Source organism: Myxocyprinus asiaticus, chromosome 30, assembly GCF_019703515.2.
Source record: "Myxocyprinus asiaticus isolate MX2 ecotype Aquarium Trade chromosome 30, UBuf_Myxa_2, whole genome shotgun sequence".
Taxonomy (NCBI): domain Eukaryota; kingdom Metazoa; phylum Chordata; class Actinopteri; order Cypriniformes; family Catostomidae; genus Myxocyprinus; species Myxocyprinus asiaticus.
In genome coordinates this window covers 38,236,826-38,242,836 of record NC_059373.1, presented here as the reverse complement: position 1 = coordinate 38,242,836, position 6,011 = coordinate 38,236,826, and positions in this window count along the sequence as shown.

Here is a 6,011-nt window from a genome sequence, read left to right as displayed (position 1 = left end):
AAACACAGTGAACGTGGTGTATTTGGTCCTATTAGCATAAATTTCCTAGGCATTTATTTTGTTTATATCAAAGAAAATATTTCTTTTTTAAAAACGACAAGATGTGCAAAATGATGTAAATATGTAAGTGTAATGACACTGATAATGTAAAAAAAAAAAAAAAAAAAAAAAAAAAAAAAAATTAAAAGAGAGTAAAATAATAATAATAATAATAATAATAATAATAATAATAATAATAATAATAATCACAGTCAAATTAAACAAATCTAAAATTGTAACACTTCTCATTGCATTCTTGTTTTTGCACAAAAACACAGAACGTTCCCCTAACGTTAACATACAGGTTTTTTGGGGCAATTAATTCCTATCACTCTAGAAATGTTCTTTATAGGTTCAATTTTTTTTATAACCATCAACTAAGGTTCTCTAAACGTTGCAGGAAGGTTTTTGTGTGACAGCCTAAAAATAACTTATACAGAACATTCTCTAATGGTTATTTTTAGGTTTTATTTTTGTAACCATAAACTAACTTTCCCAGAACGTTGCAGGGAGGTTTTTGTGTTTGTGAAGTTTTTTTTTTCTTTTTCTTTTCTTTTTTTTTTTTTTTGAAAAGTAATCACATTTTGCAATTCTGTGAGAAATGAATCAACATTTGGTTTGTTTTTAGACCATTACATTATGTGAATAAATAATAGGCTAATAATAAAAAAATAATAAAAAAAAAACTGCAAGAAAGGTTGTACATTCCCAAACAATTCCTCCCCAAACACATTCACATACAGTCTATATTAGGAGCAAATGATCATCCATGCAAATACTGTACGGTATAATAAGCATTAATCAGACAATCGTGCCTCTCTGTCTCTGTATCCCCTTTAAATAAAAAAAATAAAAAAAATCTTGGTAGACGTAGTTGTTATCGATCTTGGCTCTTGTGCATACAATTTAACAGTTTTCATAAGAAATGTGTGTAAATACATATGACATAATCTGTGAATGCATAAACAGTTTGGGTTTTTCAAAAGTTGTTTTAGTTGTTCTCTGTTGTTTTATGAATTCACTGTAACAGAAATGTTTTGTAGACACGCTAATGTGATCAGGGGTCAAATTTTTAAAGAATGTCCTGGCCGCTCTTTTCCGTGTAATGAAAGTGAATATGGACTGGTGCCCATTCACCACCATAAAAGTATCATAAATGTTGTCCACATTACTTTATATTCCAAAGTCTTCTGAAACAATCTGATAGCTTTGTGTGAGGTACAGACTGAAACTTAAAGGAATCATTCACACAAAAACTCTCTCATCATTTAATAACCCTTGTGCCATCTCAAACTTATATGCCTTTCTTTCTTCTGCTGAACACAAACAAAGATTTTTTTTAAGTAGGTACAGTGGCATGCAAAATTTGGGTACCCCTGATCAAAATTTCTGTTGCTGTGAATAGCTAAGCGAGCAGAAGATGGCCTGATTTCCAAAAGGCTTAAAGTTAAAGACGACACATTTCTTTAATATTTTATATTAATCTTTTACAGTTTCAAAATAACTAAACAAGGAAAAGGGCCAGAAGCAAAAGTTTGGGCCCCCTTCATGGTCAGTACTTAGTAACACCCCCTGGCAAGTATCACAGCTTGTAAATGCTTTTTGTAGCAAGCTAAGTGTCTTTCAATTTTTGTTTGGGGGATTTTCACCCATTCTTCCTTGCTAAAGGCTTCTAGTTCTGTGATTCTTGGGCTGTCTTGCATGCACTGCTCTTTTGAGGTCTATCCACAGATGTTTAGGTCAGGGGACTGTGAGGGCCATGGCAAAACCTTCAGCTTGCACCTCTTGAGGTAGTCCATTGTGGAATTTGAGGTGTGTTTAGGATCATTATCCTGCTGTAAAAGCAATCCTCTTTTCATCTTCAGCTTTTTTACAGATGGTGTGATGTTTGCTTCCAGAATTTGCTGGTATTTAATTTAATCCATTCTTTCCTCTGCCAGTGAAATGTTCCCCCGTGCCACTGGCATCAACACAAGCCCAAAGCATGATCGATCCACCCCCATGCTTAACAGTTCTTTTCATGAAATTCTGCACCTTTTTTCTCCAAACATACCTTTGCTCATTGCAGACAAAAAGTTATATTTTAACTTCATCAGTCCGCAGGACTTGTTTCCAAAATGCATCAGGCTTGTTTAGATGTTCATCTGCAAACTTCTGATTCTGAAATTTGTGGTGAGGATGCAGGAAAGGTTTTCTTCTCATGACTCTTCCATGAAGGTCATATTTGTGCAGATGTCACTGCACAGTAGAACAGTGCACCACTACTCCAGAGTCTGCTAAATCTTCCTTAAAGTCTATTGCAGTTAAACAGGGGTTTTGATTTGCCTTTCTAGCAATCCTACGAGGAGTTCTCTCTGAAAGTTTTCTTGGTCTTCCAGACCTCAACTTGAACTCCACCATTCCTGTTAACTGCCATTTCTTAATTACATAACGAACTGAGGAAACGGCTACCTGAAAACGCTTTTTTATCTTCTTATAGCCTTCTCCTACTTTGTGGGCATCAATTATTTTAATTAATTTTCAGAGTGCTAGGCAGCTGCTTAAAGGAGCCCATGGCTGCTGATTGTTGGGACAAGATTTGAGTAGCCAGAGTATGTATAAAGCTTTGAAATTTGCATCACCTGGCCATTCCAAACGATTATTGTGAACAAGCCATAGCCCTAACAAGCTAATTAAGGTCTGAGACTTTGGTAAAAGTTATCTGAGAGCTCAAATCTCTTGGGGTGCCCAAACTTTTGCATGGTGCTCCTTTCCTTTTTTCACTCTAAAATTGTACAAAATAAATATAATACACTAATATTGCTTAAAATGTTGAAAAGAATGTTTCATCTTTAACTTTAAGCCTTTTGGAGATCAGTTCATCTTCTACTCACTTAACTATTCACAGCAACAGAAATTTTGACCAGGGGTGCCCAAACTTTTGCATACCACTGTATGTGGATGTGTTTTAGTCCACACAATATAAAACATTGGGGTCCAAAACTTTCAGCAAGTCTCCACATGACTCGAGTGGTTTAATTCATGTTTTCTGAAGTGATAAAATTGCTTTGGGTGAGAAACAGATCAAAATTTCAGTCCTTATTGCCACCTGCAGTCTCTTTGGCGCGTTTATGAGAGAAGCTTGTTCAAACACTTACTCGTGCTTGACACACATGTGGAGAGCTACACATGAACCAGACACAGCGTTGTCAGGTTCACAGTTTTCGCAACGTGATCACAAGTTGACATGTTGTTTTCAAGAGTTCCAGTACCCTAGGATAGGTCACATTATGCCAAATCACTGACAAGCGGCAACTCAAATTTTTGCATTGGCTTCTCTTGTGGTGTGACAGGAAGTGCTTTGCTTTGGCAGCATGGGAGACCCAGGTTCAGATGCTGCACTGAAATCAGGAAGTTATCACATTTGCATAATCAGCAATGAGTGTGATTTGGAGGTTTTTCCCTCTAACATAACATTTTTACTCCACTGATGGTTAGGGTTAGGTTTGGGTTTTGGGTTGGGTGCTGTCTGTACAGCTGAAAACAACTTGCTGAAGCTTTTGGCACCCCTCTGTGGACATTACACACTGAAAATGGAGCTCACATGTGCCCATACACCCAATAACACTTACCGCTTTGGCCACTGGGTGCATTGTTTCGAATTTCAGTAAGCACACACCGAGAATAGCTATAGAAATGTCAACCTATTGTTTTAGATTTCACTGTGAGATTCAGTCTGGTTTTCACAACCAGTTGGGCTGTTTTGAAATTGCAGACGTGAGTTATAGTGACAGAGATGCATGTTGTTGTTTTTTGGGATATATTTTTAAAATGTACTGCAAATAGTTTCCAAAAACAAATTGTGAATTAAAAAGGACATTTTCTGAAGCAAATTTTGTGTCACTTCTATGACACTTTCATCTCACTTGTCAGCTTGTGTCCGGGTCATTCCTACAATTTGGTGGTATTTCAGCTTTGAAACTTAAAAAATAAAACATACTTTTACAAGTATCATCATGTTTCATCATTACTGGGATATGTTAAAGATTGTATTAGTCATACTGGTCAAGCTAAATGACAAAAATGCAGATGTCCATCAAGTTAAAGGGGCAGCGTCAGGGTGGACAATAACAGGGTAGACGTTCAGTCAATAAATTAGCCACTACATGGACTGTGATTGATATATAGCAAAAATATTTGTAAACTTATATTGATGAATTTATTTCTGTTAACATAAATATATTTAAATTTTAAAATTACATTATTTTCTCATATATCTTCCTATTACAGTGTGGACATGTTATGCTTGATAACATATGACTAACACCACAAAACATAAATAAAACAAAAGAGTTACAAACTTAAAATAACTCAAAATAATTCTGCAGAACGGCTGATGTCCACCTCCAGTGTGTGATGTCATTTCATAACATATATCTTCAATGAAAGTTCATGGTATCATAACATAACAGGGTGGACAATAAGTCAAGGGACACACAAAGAAACCACTATCAGTGTTAAAATTACACTTTTACCAAAAATGAATACATGTTAGTGAGAGAATGTAATACTAAACTCTTAATTGTATGGGGGAAAAATTTTAATCCAAGGATTTAGCACTTATTTTTGTCAAAGATATTTGACATGCAGTTTTGGAGACATAAGAAAATAACAGTGCAATGGTTGAAAAGGATCAAAGAACATATTTCAAATCAGAAATAAAATATGACAATACTGGTATCATAAATTGTGCTTCTTTACCTCATATTACACTAAAAAAACAAAATTTTCCAAGATTGTGTAGCTAATGCGCATGCGCGTTAACAAGTTGATAGATAGGTGGTCTTTATCTAAAAACTGATTGTCTCTTTTACCTGTAAGGCAGGGCTTCCTTTCTACATCTGTTGACCATTGAGCGTTCCACTTTCTCCTATTCATTTTAATAAAAGTGGCCGTCTCTGCTAAATAGTCTCTGCTAGCATGTTTGGCTGTGCTGGAACACGGTCTTCCGAGTTCAAAGTCCAACAATCAATGAGGTGAGCTACTGCACAAGCTTATCATGATGGATTAAGGGTGTAAATTTAGGGGGCCATGCAAGATTCGGACGTGTGAACGGTGAGGTCTGCGCATTTTGCTAGTTTTGGTACTTTTAATGATATAAACCGGTGAGATTTGATATACCCTGATCCATAAATCTTCTAGGAAGACAACATGTCAAAGAATTCAAAATCCTCATGCTCTGGAGCCATTAAAAGACACTTACGTGCAGGGGGCCTGGGTAGCTCAGTGAGTACTGATGCTGACTACCACCCCTAGAGTCCTGAGTTCAAATTCAGGTTGTGCTGAGTGACTCCAGTCAGGTCTCCTAAGCAACCAAATTGGCCCAGTTGCTAGGGAGGATAGAGTCACATGGGGTAACCTCCTTGTGGTCGCGATTAGTGGTTCTCACTCTCAATGGGGCGCACGGTAAGTTGTGCATGGATCGCGGAGAATAGCATGAGTCTCTACATGCAGAGTTTCCGCGGTGTCATGCACAATGAGCCACGTGATAAGATGCGCGAATTGACGGTCTCAGAAGCGGAGGCAACCGAGACTTGTCCTCCGCCACCCGGATTGAGGTGAGTAACCGCACCACCTTGAGGACCTACTAAGTAGTGGGAATTGGGCAGTCCATATTGGGAAAAAAATAAATTATATATATATATATATATATATATATATATATATATATATATATATATATATATATATATATATATAAAAAAGACACTTACGTGCTCAAGCTGACGCCCCCCCGGAGGCCTCGGACCAGGGAGTCAATTTGGCCAGAGAGGTGAAAGAGATTCATAAATTGCTGAACGTGTTGGCAATGGTGATGAAGGTCGTTGCTGACTTGGAGGATCTTGCTGCAATACATCAATCGATCACTGCCATGGAGACGAAATTCACTGAGATGGTTACAAGAGTGGGGGATGTCTAGAAACAGATTGATT